The 14,716-nt window shown below is 49.1% G+C and overlaps 1 long non-coding RNA gene across 1 annotated transcript; it reads left to right on the top strand.

The window, feature by feature from the left end:
* The first annotated feature begins 5,145 nt into the window (after nt 1-5,145).
* LOC144173827 (uncharacterized) lies at nt 5,146-13,512 on the top strand. The gene is made up of 3 exons (XR_013323392.1): nt 5,146-5,563; nt 10,538-10,765; nt 10,819-13,512. It is a non-coding gene; the product is annotated as an uncharacterized LOC144173827 (long non-coding RNA).
* The last annotated feature ends 1,204 nt before the right edge of the window (nt 13,513-14,716 follow it).

The following is a 14,716-nucleotide window of genomic DNA, read 5'->3' as shown; positions in this document are numbered from 1 at the left end:
TCTGCGCGTCCGCGCTTCGGACAGTAGGGGCTTCGCCCGTAGCTCCAGCGCAACTTTTGCAGGTTTGGAGTGCTGCTTGCAGCTCCGGAAGTAACCACCATGCCGGATGCCCAAGAGGCTAAGCTAGATAGGTGCAACCAAGCTAAGAAGGCTCTTAAAGACGCAAAAAGCACTCCCTCACCAGAGAAGGATCCGGTCACTCTGGTGAAGTAGTTGGTCCCCGCCTCCCACGACTGGCCAATGCAATTCTCGGAGTCCCCAGAAGCTGTAGAGCGATACAGCAGAGGGTGCTAAGAATCTCTGGGTCCGGATAGTATTGGAACTTGAACCTGGCAACGTTTAACACACGGTCCCTGTCTAGCAAGGGAAGCTTAGCTGTACTACCAGAGGAGCTCTCGGGTATTAAGTGGGATATTACAGGCCTAAGCGAAGTTAGAAGAACAGGAGAAGGCGACATTGAACTAACTCACTAGCACACTTAAGGACTCTAAAGGAGCTCACAGCCTGGCAAAACGGCGACATAATTCTGATTTACAAGAAGGTAGATACCTTAAGGATTACAGACCGATCAGCCTACTCTCAGTTGTATACAAGCTGTTTACCAAAGTTATAGTTTACCGCATAAATGACCGTCTAGATTCCCAACAACCCGGAGAGCAGGCTGGATTTAGGAAAGGGTACTCAACCATTGATCACTTTCAGGCTGTCAATCAAGCGATAGAAAAATCTGCAGTCCACTAAACCCATTTAGATGGCATTTATAGACTATAAGTAAGCGTTTGATTCAATAGACACTGCAGCAACGTTGGAAGCATTAAAACACCAAGGAAATAGGAGCGACCTACATAAACTTCCTAGACGACATATATAAGGGGTGCACGGGCGAGATAATCCTTCTCGAGCAAAGCGAATAGTCCCCGATTCGAGAGGGAGTGCGCCAGTGAGTCACCATCTCACCGAAATTATTCACAGCATGTCCGGAGTGGGGGGAGGGGTTGCGAATAAACTGGGAATATACTTGAGCCATTTGAGGCTCACATACGACATACTCTTTCTAAGTGAGCCACCTGCAAAAAGGCTTGAAGAACTAAATTCACAAGGCAAGTATTACTTATATTTCCCCTAAAATATGCCTCAGGTTTCCATAGTGCACCAGGTAATTGACAATGCATGAGGCGTGGCAGCAGCCTCACTTGTCATGGTCTTCATGTTCACGCGTTCCTTCAGCAGTTTTTTGGCCGAGCGGTTGTGCCGGACGACGGTGAGACAGACAGACAGACAGACAGACAGACAGACAGACAGACAGACAGACAGACAGACAGACAGACAGACAGACAGACGGACGGACGGACGGACGGACGGACGGACATTTCGCGTTTAAGAAGCTCAAGAAAGACTGTCGTGTTTAAAAAAACTCCCCCCACCTCCCCGAAGGGGATCGTGCGGAAATGCGAATGCATTGGGTGCACCGATGAGTGCGCTGCGGCAAGCAGTAACGGAGAGAGGCGTGCGCTCCACTGCATTTATATACATTTTCCGAGTGCAGCGAGCGGAGAGAGGGTACGCGGAGGGGAGAGAGAGACCCGCGCAACACGCCCGCCCCGCGCGCGAGCTCTCTCTCCCGCCGAGCTCCGCGATGCGAGCGCCCTCACACGCCCGAGCGCGCTCCTCCTCTCCACTCACTCTCCGCTACTCCGCCCGAGCTCCGCGATGCGAGCGCCCTCACACACCTGAGCGCGCTCCTCCTCTCCCCTTGCCCTCCGCTACTCCCGCCCGAGCTACCACCTGCTCCGGTTGCTAGGCTCGCCACAGCTGTTGCTAGGGGCGAGGAGGAGCGCGGAGAGATAACACCTGCGGGCGCACGCCGACGGAGCACGACAACCCCCGACTAAGAAATGCATTCGCATTTACGACGACGACGACGAAGGCAGAACTACGAGGCGCGCGCTCACGTGCGCTCGCGCTGGAGGAATGCAGGCGCACGCCGGCCAACGGAGCAAGACAACCCCCGGCTAATAAATGCATTCGCATTTAAAAAAAACACTTCGGGCCATGCATGGGCGTCGGCCAGGGCACTTGCCTGCAAGAGGGGCACTTGCCTCCCCCAAGCCGCACCAGACCCCTCTTCCTCAGCCCGGCCGTTGCTCTTCTCGCACTTGCTATTATCACGCTGACATTGATGATCAGAAACTTCCGGAATGTTCGTTGCGACCCAACCTCACAAAAAAGAAGTAGGGGGTGTCTCTGTTGGCCTTTGTTCAGCACGTAGACATTACCGAAAAAGATGTGCCCCAGTCACCAGCGGAAGCCTTTACCGAGCAAATTCTGGCCCTGGCACTTTTATTTTTGTTTTGAAAAAAAAAAAAAGAAAAGAAAAGCGACGTTGTTATTTCAGACAAATATTTCGCGCATTCGCGCCTGCGTTCTTAGCCACCCCGCCGTCGCCTCGGGGCAGCTGCGCTGAGCCACCCACGTGTCGCATGTGTTCCAAAGGCTCGCTTCTGTGCGCGTTGCACGTGCGAGACCTTCTGGTCAGAGGCTGCTGCAAGGCGCTCGCTGTAAGAAACGAGGTTCCGGTGAATATGACAAGCCTCTCCGACCTCGTGAGTTCCCACCCTGCTCCCTGGAGGAATCGTCAGCAGCAACAAAATAAGCGCATCCGTCAGTTGCACAGTGCCCCCTCCTTTTGCGACTCAGACAAGGTGCGTGTTCTAAGCATGTGCCGCGGCCGTCAACTCTTTTGGCTCCTTTTGCCACCTCTCGCGACCAGTTTTTCTCCGTACGTAGACTGGCGAGTTCGCTGCGTCGTCTTCCGTTCGAAAGGCAAAACATGCGTGCCCCTTTCCCTTGAAAAGGACAGGTAAAATCGGCAGCACCAACGTCCAGCCCACGCGCATTCGTTCCGGAACGGGTCACCGGAACGAACGAATGCGCAGTCGGCACCCGTCTCCGCTAGCCGATACGATAAATCCTCTAATTTCACCAGCTTTCGCACCTAAGTCAGTCGTGGCCACAAAATGTACCTCACAAAATAAACGGAACAAAAAAGAGAAGTCCGGCTAGGGCACCCCCCAGGCTTCGTGCACCAAAGTGAGCTTGCGTCTGCGAGCATTCTGTGGCTGTTTTAGACAAGCGCGGATAAAACTGAAACGGGCGTCAGACGCTTACTTAACGGAAAACACGATGCTGATTTTAATGGTGTGCCTTGGGTGATAAAGAAGAGAAAACCTTCTCAGGTAGCCGACGATTCCGAATCCGGAGATTTCGTACCACCATCACAGCACCTGAGCAGCCTGCACCTTTCGACATCGCTTCGTCTTCAGATCATCCCTAGCAGGTAAACTTCACCACACCCAGTAGCGAGGCTCTAGTCTTCGCCATTCAAAACATTTAGGTGAACCCAATTTTTGGGCACAAGACTAATCGAAGCTGCAGTTCATTACCAGTCTCTTGTTTTCTTTTGCTTCTCTCCTCGTTGTTCTTTGAGGGAAAACGCCCTTATTCTGCGTGTGCCAGGCTTTGGCATGACTTGTGAAGTTGGCCTTTTAGCCTGCGATACACATGCTGATTGGCTGAAACATTTAGTCTGCTTGTTCTGATTCTTCACTCCCTAAAGAATACTGAAGTTTGTTTGAGCGAAAGCTGCTTTTTCAGTTCTGAGTTCGTGTTTTAGATGGACCCGCCGGGATACACCCGGAAGCTACAGTTCGTTTCAGAAGCTGCATGCAGCACTGGGGAGGCTACATTGTTGACAGGAGTACGCCCACTGCGGACGCCTAACTCACGATCTTGAAAGGACATTTCCTTCCCCCTCTGGGAAGTGGAATCGCAAGGCCTCTGCGCCTATTGTCGCTTTCCTTCACGGTGAGTTAGACGCCGTCAGTGGGCGGACTGTTGACAATAGTGTATAGCCTCCACAGTGCTGCATGCAGCTTCTGAAATGACCCGTAGGTGTTCTACAAATGAAGAATGAATGAGTGGGAAAATGCAGCATATGCCATCTTGTTTTATTCTGTTCTGAGCATTTTGTTAGAAAATAGACATTTCAACTGAACAAATGGAGAGCTTAAAAGTGTAGCAGCACACGCGTTTCATGGTGGAAAAAATCGGCGAACACAGGATAAAAGCGGATGGAGTCTTTAGGGACATATATTCAGAGAACGGGAATGACGTAGCAGGGCAGCTTGGCCCAGAACGCTGTGTGCCGCGAATCATTGTACGCCTCATATGTAGGGATTGATACACCACCCCTAACACCCCCCCTCACTCCAACACCCCCCAGAAGGATTTGAACACCCCCTCTCTAAAAGAAAATTGGGCCCATCTCCCCGCGAGGGGGACTCGAGTAAATGCGTCGCATAGGGGGTGGGTGTATTGCGTTAACGTTTAGTGTTTGGGGAGTTGGTGGTAGTGAATGCGTTGTATCAGCAGCTTCTTGACGTAGTTTGAATGAGTGAAGGATATAAGGCGCGTTCGCAGCCTTTCATTCTGTGTCGGTTTTGTGGCGCAGTGGGAAGAGCACCATGTACCTCGCGTTCCGCCCACAGGTAGTGAATGCGTTGTATCAGCAGCTTCTTGACGTAGTTTGAATGAGTCAAGGATATAAGGCGCGTTCGTAGCCTCCCATTCTGTGTTGGCTTTGTGGCGCAGTGGGTAGAGCACCATGTACATTGCGTTCCGCCCGCAGGGTCGAGGGATCAAAACCAGGCGCCGGATAGTATTTTTTTTATATAGTGTAAGGGGAGGGGTGCGGACTACGACTACGGACGTCAACGCGGGTGACATCGTGAGTTACTGAAATGCTCTGTATTTAAAACCGACGACAGTACCCGCCGTACACAGTTCAGTTGTTTGCGACGCCGACGCGCAAAAACCATATATTACCTGAAAAGAAATAAAAAGAAAAGAACCATAGTTGCATTTGCGTATCTTCCCCCTACGTGGCGCCACCATACACGTGCACGAATTGGCTAACGAGCGTTAAAAAAGAAGTTGGAAATGAAAAGTTGCTTTTTCTTACTTGTTTTGAATAGAAAAATCTGCTGATTTCTGCTGAATTTTGAGCCAAATTTTAATGATTTCTGCTGATTTTTCAAGCGAAAATCTACTACTACTTTTTCTTTGCCTGTGGCAGCACTGGTGACGACGCGCCTGACGCGCCGCCGCGAGCAGCTTTCGCGCTCGTTTTTCCTCGCCTGTGCATGCAGTTTCAACATGCGTTTGTGAACCGTTCTTGCCATGGCAAGCAAAAGAAAGTGCGCAGTACCTGGTTGTGTGAGTGAGGGCGCCGGCAGCGTGTCTTATCACAGGTTTCCGACTTCTGTCGAACGACGGAAACTTTGGCTGGAAGCCCTTGGCCTTGAAAAGCCACTGCGACAACAGATACGCTCGCAACATTTCGAGTCGGACTCTTTTGTTAGTTCCGCGGTACCAGAGGCCTGGGAACCTGGGAAGGAGCTGGCTACAAGCGACGGCGGCTTCATAATGACGCAGTGCTGTGTCCAGCGCGTGTCTCCGCACGTTGTTGGACACTACCGATGAACGGATGAGAAGTGACATTGAGGTGAGTGCGACGTGAAATTTCTCCCCCTTGACGACATCAATGCAATTTGGATTAGTGGTGAACTGCCCCCTTCAATGAAACACGCCGTAGTGGCGCCAATACCGAAGTCGGGTAAGCGTCCCACGGAGACTCCTAATCTACGTCCGATTTCCTTGACTTCCACAGTGTGCAAACTCGTAGAACGAATGTGCACAAACAGGCTCAATCACTACCTGGAAGAAGTGTCAGAATACTTTCACCCAAATAAGACTGGATTCCGTCCAAATCTTTGCACTCATGATAGCCTCTTTCTTTTAAGGAGAATCTTGAGCCCTCGCCGGTTTTCCCAGCCGAGCATTCTCGTTGCGGTGGACCTCAAGAAAGCGTTTGATTCCGTGACTCACCAGGCCCTTCTACGGGAACTTCATGAGGCGTACCCCGGCAAGAGCATGTTAAACTTCATCAGAAGCTTCCTTGCAAATCGAACCTTTGAGATTCGCTCTGGGCATACAGAACCAACCAGCTTCACGAACTGCGTTGGGGTTCCACAGGGGTCGATTCTCTCGCCCTTGCTCTTCAATGTGGTTATGCGTGGGCTCACCCAAGAACTCTCAAAAATTCCAGGTGTGCATTTTACTCTGTACGCAGATGATATTACCATCTGGACTGAAGCCCCTGACCACAAAAAGACGGAGTTGGCTGTGGCCGCACTGCAGGAGGCACTCTCCGCCCTGGAGCGATACCTCGAGCATACCGGCATGCAGCTGTCGGTCGAGAAGACACAGTATATCCTGATCGGAGGCACTCCTGAAGAACGAGCCAAGGTATCCCTTTCGCTAGAGGGGAGACCACTCAAGCGACCAGACGCAGGCTGGATCAGGATCCTCGGTATACCCATCGCGGAGCGGGGAGGTGCAACCGAATGGTTAAGACAACTGGCGCCTACATGGAAAAAACTCCTCCACCTTATCAAACGACTCGCAAGCAAATTTGGAGGAGCCACGTCGGAGGTAGCCCGCACTCTAGTCCAGGCCGTGCTCGTCTCACGCGCCACGTATGGTGCTCTGTGCTACCGCCTGACGAAAGCACAAACTGAAAAGCTCGAAACGATGTATAGAGCTGCTCTGCGAGTAGTGACCGCCCTGCCACGGCACACGCGCATCGACGAACTGTACCGTTATGCGCGACTCCCACCTTTGCGGGAGCTAATAAATGATCGACGGAAAGGTGCGGCTGACCGCCGTCAGAACACTCTCCAAGGACAGCGGCTCCTACTACATGAAGACCCGCAGATGCAAGCCGTACTAGAAGATGTTCCACCCCACATTCCTCCGTGGCAAGACATCCAAATAACAGACCTCAAGCCACTATCGCGCAAGACAAACGTACAGAAATACGCCCAGCAGCGAAAAACAATAGCACAGGCCCTTAACGCACATAAACCTGACCCGGAGGAGCTACGCATCCATACAGACTGCTCATGGGACCCCGAGACCCGAATCGCAGCTATGGTAGCGAGAAGAGAGGACGGGGCCCACCGCTCAGAAAGGTTCCTTCTAGAAGAGACCCCCTCAACCACAGAACTCGAACTCCGAGCCATTCACCTTAGCCTCCTCTGGGTGATTGAATTCTTGTCTACAGATGGCACCAAGCAAGTACGACGGATCAGGGTTTTAACGGACAGTGCTACGGCACTCAAAAACCTGGTGGGACCTCCGCGAGTGACCTCCATGGAATATGCCATAAAGCAGACTTGCCGCGAACTACAACGGGACAGAAATATTGATGTCAAGGTCCTCTGGGTACCCGGACACTCTGGCAACACGGGCAATGAGACTGTGCACAGGCTGGCCAGTGAGGCTCGCTCTCCCCACCACTCGTAGCTTGAGCTCACTCCTCTCAAAGCCCTGAGTCATAGCCCTGAAGAGAAGCGAAGAAGGAACAAGCTTGAAAGGTCCAAAGAGCTCCTGACCCACGTACCACCCCTTGAGGATCCCCTACCTAAAGGTCTTCCCCGGGGCGCCCAAGTGTTCGTGGTTAAAGCACGAAGTGGCTTTGCCGTCACGGAGGACGTGGTGGCAAGGTGGAACCACGCACAGAAGTACGCCAAGCAGCCGAACCCGCCACCTTTCTCGCCGCCCCAGTGTAGTGTGTGCTTGGCCGCCCAGCCGGCCAACATGCGTCACCTGGTGTGGGACTGTGAAGGACTGAAGGACGCACGTGACAAACATCGCCCGTCATCTGTATCAACACACGAGGACTGGATCCGGCCAACACACGACCACAAGAGAATTCTACTCACACTGTGGACATTTGCGTGTGAAGCCTCCATAGTGCGACGCACGTAACCCCCTTCCCTTTTCCCCCTCCCACCGCAACAGCCCTAGTGCCGTCCTATTCATAATAAATTTTACAACAACAACAACAACTCCCCCTTGTCGCATCTGTGCGCGTGCTATGTCCTTTTGAAATGGAAGTGTCTATAGCGTTCCGTCTAGACAGAACGCTAAAAACGCCTAAAGTTCCGTCCAGACTGACTGAACGCCAAATCAAAATCAGCCGATTAGCCGCCTTTTCTCGTCCTGGGATTTGGTCTCCTGGGATTTGGTGTAGACAATAAAAGCTCCATTCGATTCAGAAGGGGTGCACGGCAACGTTGCAGAGGAAGTTCTGTGGTGCCGGTGCAGTGCAGCAGCGTGGTTCCGCGGTGCCGTGCATCACGGTTGCACCGTCAGTAGCGCCCCTGCGTGTTTACAATCGAGCGAGGTGCAGGCATAGTCGTCTGCTAATCATCCTCGCCTGTCGTCCTTTACAACTGGATATTTACGGCCATCTGGGTTGCGTCGTACGCATCAGCGGCGACGCAAAGTTTGTCCCACGCATCTTCGAGCTCGACGGACATTTTCACGCGGTCGCCGGAACTGCCGGTAGCCGCCTGCCAACCCGCAACGCCCGAACGCTCACGGCAGCGAATCGCTGCACCTCCTCCGTAGCAGGTGCAGCGGTTCTCTGCACCGCGGCGGCACCGCTGCAGCACCATAAGCAATCGAGCGACGCGGTGCACGGCAGCATTCCTGCAGCGGCGAATCGAGCGCTTTGGTGCAGCGCACCGTGCAACGGTGCAGGCGTTGCAGGGAATCGCGTCTGAATCGAATGGAGCTAAAGAAAAAAAAAAAAATTTTGGTGTAGCGGTTCCGCCGCTGTCTACGGACGCTGCAGTCCCTGGTTCGATTCTTGCAACTTTTTCTTTTTTTTTTTCTATCGTGTTTAGCGTTTTGTAATAGATATACTTCACGCTCGCTTGGCAATTCACGCGATGAGAGCAGTCGGGCTTGGTTTTTAAAGACGATAGTCTTTCTTGGGCTACTTAAACCCAGAAATTTTGGTCTGTCTGTATGTCTGTGTGTCTGTATGTCTGTCCGTCTGTCTGTCTGTGACTCGATTCAGCCAACCGGCCGAAGCAGAACAATGCCTGCGCAATAGTCTTATATAGTCACAGCTAAATCTACCCGTCTATGTCCGGTGTAATGTTCATACTTGTCAACATTGTTGAGGAAGAACAAGACATACGCAAATATGAGACAATAAATCAATACAGAAGTGATATTTGCAGTGTTTCTTTATAAAAAATCAAACATGCTTGACTTTTGCGAAATTAAATACTTCATCAACTGCAGAAAAAGAATTCACTGCGCCGTCGCCTGCTGTCGCCCGCGCCACTATAGCTTCTGGCGTCATTTTAAGAAACCAACCGGCAACAGTTACGCAAGGTTCCACTAGAGAGGTTCCACGTTCTGCTTGCAACGCACGTGGAGTAGGGAAACGCGGTTCTATAAACGTTGAAGTAGGGCGCCTCGATTAACGCGCGTCTTCGCCGTACGGCAGCGTTCGCATCGAGACACCCGGTTTGGAACAGTGGAACGCGGGAAATTTAAAATGATTTAAGCAAACCTTTGGCGTCTTTACCTTGGTAGGAGCGCGACGCAAGAGGAACAACATGAGAGGTGAGCGGGAAAGCGAAGGGAGGCATTTACTTCGCAAAAGCCGATAAAGACTATCGTCTTTTGACGGCATTTGCAACGAAAGGAGCAGATACGCGGCCAATTTTTTACTCAAGCGGCCGAACCGCTCCCGCTCACTGGAGCCAAGGCCGACGACATCACCAGTTACGCCTGATCTCCTGTAATTATTACCAGTGATTAATAATTAACAGTGACTCCGGCTAGTCAGTGAGCGGAAGCTGTTTGGCAGGTTGGGTAAAAATCAAGACCGACTGCTCTCGCTTAATTACTGTGAAGCGGGCGTCGGGTGGCGGCTTTGAGATCCGTCTGGATCTGTATCATCTGTACTTATTAATAATGATTAATAATTATCAGTGATTCTGGCTAGTCAGTGAGCGGTAGCGGTTTGGCCGGTTAGGTAAAAATCAAGAAAGACTGCTCTCAACGCGACTTGTGTTTCCTCTGGACAGAACCTTAGTGACAGTTGCCGTTCCGTCTGGACGGAACGCTAGACGCAGCCTTTTGAAATTCCTTCACCATTCTATTTTGTGAAGTCAGAGCTTGCTGAAAACACGGCGTTTGTGAGCGCTCTTGCGTGTTAACAGTGCAATGCCGAGCAAGCAACGGTGCAAATGCAGTGCGCTCGCAAAAGATTGAGCATAGGTAACGTAAGGTATGAACCAAGTAGGTTCTTACGGTGATCTTAGCCGGCGCTTAGGCCTGCACCACTGCGCAGTCAGTGTCTTGGAATTGCGAATGGTGCCAGAAAAAAAAAAAACTGACCAAATCTGGGTAGCGTTTGAGCGAAACTTTTCTGCTCTAAATTCGAAACCAAAACTGACCGGCACATAAATGTGGCGAGTGCAATGTTGGAAAGTAGACAATTTTTGGGGGTATAAATGAAAAAAGTGTTTCCAGAACGCAGCTGACAACTTTCATTGCCACATTGTAACGCAGCTGACAACTTTCATTGCCACATTGTTTATTTTTGCAGGATGACGCAGTGGTGCTCGAGCACGCAGCTTGCAATGATGGAAACTGCCTGGAACCTCTTCCACCTGTATTGTGTTACCAGGCAAGTTTTTTACTCGTTTCGCATGAGAAACAGACCTTCAGAAGTGCAATGTATAAAACCATGCTTCCCCTGACCTTTCAGGAGGGCGCCCTAGAGCGCAACCGGGCGAAGAGGTTGTGGGCCTGGTCAAGACGCCGCCAACCTACGGTTAGTATACTATTTTTTGCGCAAACATCTTCTAATAGAAGTTTCCTCCACAGGGTATGTTCGCAAACTGGTGCATGAAATGCTGGATGTGTGTGAGGAAACCCCATCATTCCGGCAAGCCCAAAGGAGTGGACCACCTCACAGTGATGATCCTGCACCTATGACCAGCCTGAACGGACCAAGACAAACAACTGCAGATCTCGTCTGTGCATACAGATCCCGCTTTTCTAAGCAGATGCCAGACCTTGATGATGGGGAAATAAGTGACGTGTGATGACGTGTGCAGGGGTATGTGAATGGTGGCGGTGGAGTGCAGTGGGACAAAATGACTGTGATGTGAAGTGATCGGTGTGTGCCTCTTCATGAATATTCTTTTCAACTTCAGTGTTCTACGTCCGCTATGTCAAGCCATGCAAAGTGGTTGTGCAGCTTGGTGAAGTGGCCGGTGTGAGCCTTTCTTTCGTTCTCAACCTGTCATTGCAGTTGACTATTCCAGGCATGGTGCTGTGTTGTGTGAAATTTCTGGATCATTCATAACACATTTGAGTAATCAAAAGCTCTGTAAAATTTCGGTGATTTGATTGTAGGGTTTAACGCACCGACGCAACGCAGGCGATGAGGCGTGCCGTAGGGGAGGGCTCCGGATTAATTTTGACCACCTGGGGATCTTTAACGTGAGCCGAAAGCGCGTACACACGAGCATTTTTGCTTTTTGCCTCCATCAGAAAAATGGCCGCTGCGGCAGGGAATCGAACCCATGTCCTCGTGCTCAGCAGCACAACGCCTTAGCACTGAGGCACCGCGGTGGGTTGTGAAATTTTGGTCCTCAGCTAAAATGATTAGTTTCTGTGGTAGTTAGGACCAGTATGGCCTTGTTCACAGTCTACATTTAGGTCTTACAGAAAGAGAAAGAGTTGCTTTTTAAATGTGCCAACTGTCACACATTGCAGCTCTTCAGTAGAAGGCTTTGCAGTGTACTTGGATTATTACAGTGTGGCCTGGCACAGTCTTGTATGCCATAGCTTTAGTGTATGCTTCTAAGTGTTTCAGAAGCTGTACAGGAAATGCCGCAACCATGTAACAACTTGAAGGAACTTTAAAAAGGGACCTGTACTACTACACTATGATGCAAGTGCGAGCCCTCCCACCTTTCCTTTCATTGTACCTCAAGCGCACCTCTGGGCGTGCTGGAGAAGGGCAGAGAAGCTGTGAGAGGAGAAATCTTTTGCGTGCCCTTAGCCACTGTGACTAGGAGGAGGTTCATCAAAATTAACAAGAAGCATTGGCCTGCCGCAACCCTGATCAAACCCACGTGCTTGCGCTCAGCATCATGCTTTAGCCACTTAGCGTTAAACGGACCCTGCAACACCTTCGATAAGGGCTTTCACTCCTTCCTTTGTGTCTGGAACCACTGCAAAAGCTATAGTTATCGCCAGTATGGAGCAGAACTGTGCAATTTGCTCGTCGCACCACATACGCCTTTCATTGCTGCTTTGTTTTTGTGACTTTTTTAAAGTTGCCATCGAAAAGCGTTCATTGCCGCGACTGAAGGAAAACCGGCCAACAGCCGCTACATGGCTTTAATGACGTAATTCAAGCAGTCGAAAGACATCAAGACTGGGAAAGAGAGAAAATCTTTTTAGTGAGTTTACAAGTTATCCGATGGGCATGAGCAGTTATTTTTGGCGGAGGTACTTAGCGACCCCCTAATCTAAGTACTTGGTGTGTTGGGTGACTAAATTCTGCAAGCATTTAAGATTTCAAAAAAGGTTGAAGACAGTGTTGCAGGGTCCCTTTAATCTGCCTGTTCATTGGTTTAAGAACATTTAAAATTACATTTTCTCAGCCGTGTATTTTTATTTCAAAATGATCTTTGAGTGGTGTGCACCTCAAAAATGAAATTGGTGGAAATTTTGTACTGTGTAGGTGAATCTATGCCGGAAAAAGTATGCGAGGATGCAACTGTTCAAAATTTATTGTCCTTATTGTAGTGAATTGTGCTAGCATTCATTTGAGCAAAAGGCTGGAGTGGCAGGGAAACAAATGTACAATCATGCTCCTCCTCTTTGGTGAGGCCTTCAACCTTAAAGTTCAGGATATTTGAATCCTGTATACGATTCCGATGGAAACATTTTTCGGATCATCCAAACTGCACAAGATGGTATGACCTTCCTTTCGCCTTTCCGCAGTCTTCCCCAAATCCATCTTGCAAATTGCCGGTATGCAACGTAACGATACTTGCTGAAAGAGAAGAAAAAAAGATTGTTTTATTTAAAAACGCTTTTATGTGTAGTGACATTTAAAATTGTTGCTTTGTACATCTATTTGTAATGAATTCATGATACTTAAAACTAATCATCCTTCAAGTTATGCAAATTATGGCTGTTGTCCTTGGAATGGTTAACACTAAAATTTCTCGAACCAAGCTACTTTTGCTTCATAAGAACCTTGTTGATTTTGATCACACCTTGAAATTACTAGAAGGCACTTTTGACACGTGCATCAGGCGAACAAAATGTATGGGCAATTATCTACTTCCTATCAAGATACTGATCTTTCATTGCACCAAAGGCAAGTATCGCATGTTTTTTTGGGTCGGCAAACAAAAAAAAAGACCGTTACTGTTACAGCTACAAATTCTATTGTACAATGTGGGAACCAGTTTGATAGCTTTTCATGCTGTGTACATGGCTGTGCTAACCTTTAGTGTCAGCTGTTATTCCAGGTTCTTCCCATCTAACCAGTCTGACTTGTTTAAAGAAAGTGGGCACTGTGAAACAGGACTATTAACCCCAGTAATCAAACAAATACAGCACCACTTATGAAAAGCCGACACTGATGTTAAGCCGATATTTTTTAGTAACCATGCATAATCACTTATATGTATGTTTCTAGATATTGCTGTGTTCGATTTTAAGGGTCAAGGTTCAGTTTGTTCTGATCTCATTTCTCTTTTTGTCATGAATTCGTTGCTTTTGAAATATGTGTGATGGTGCTGTGAACTGAATACAAGTGTCCACAAGTTTTTTTTACCTCTGTGTGCTGTTTTTTTAGTAAAAAAAATTCCCTTTAAGTATGCTACACACATCCCCTTTTGTATTGTGTGATCTAGGCTCAGTTGTGGGAGGCCAAGATTTTTTCTAGCTTTTTTTTTTGTTAATCCTCCTTCCCTTATTTGTTCAGTGAAAACAAAAACTTTTATTCATTCAGTGCTGTGATGTTTGTGCCACTTGTGTATAGTCAACAGGTTGTTTGTTTTCTGGAGCTGCATGTGTAAAAACAATGGCCTATTTGGGCTTGTTTGTTTGAAACAGCTGATCTTGCAAGGCACTTTGAACGCAAGTGCCTGAAAAATATTCTGTTGGAGTGTATCAATAAAGGCTTGTCTTTTATGCTGAGCCAAGTATTCTGTAGTGGCCTGCACATGCTTGCGTGCATTGTAATCCAGTTATGTGAAAAAAGAACTGGGCCTGACAAAAATAGCTGGATCGCATAAAAAACAGTTTGTGCAATGCCGCAAAGTGAAAAAAATGCTTTTATGCCACTGTGTACACCAGTACATCAGGTTGTAGGCCTTTGCCGTTGTGTCTGGCAGTAAGGCAAGTAAAATACCCCTGAGGAAAAAAAACGAGTTCAAAAATTTTTTTTTTTTTCAGAATTTCAAAAAAGAGTTTTTCTTGAGATTCTGCCTAATAAGGTAAATAGTGCATAAAGCTTACGTGCAATGATGCACCAGTTATCCAGACATGCCGCATGTCGCCAAAGGCCATTATAACACCCTCGCAAGTTTTTAATATCAGTGGAGCAACTACCGGTCCCGGTCGTCGCCTTATCCCGGTGTCCAGTGCCGAAAAGGCGAGAGCACGCACATCTAACTTTCTGCTGTAGGACTCGTCTGCTATGCTGTTCTCGTCAGAGCAACACACCACCTGGTTCTTTTTGCGAAGGTCG

Source organism: Haemaphysalis longicornis, unplaced genomic scaffold, assembly GCF_048455015.1.
Source record: "Haemaphysalis longicornis isolate Haplotype H1 unplaced genomic scaffold, Haemaphysalis longicornis Haplotype H1 scaffold_3, whole genome shotgun sequence".
In the NCBI taxonomy this organism is placed as follows: Eukaryota; Metazoa; Arthropoda; class Arachnida; order Ixodida; family Ixodidae; genus Haemaphysalis; species Haemaphysalis longicornis.
Note: the sequence above shows the minus strand (reverse complement) of the source record. Positions and strands in the feature narration are given on the sequence as shown.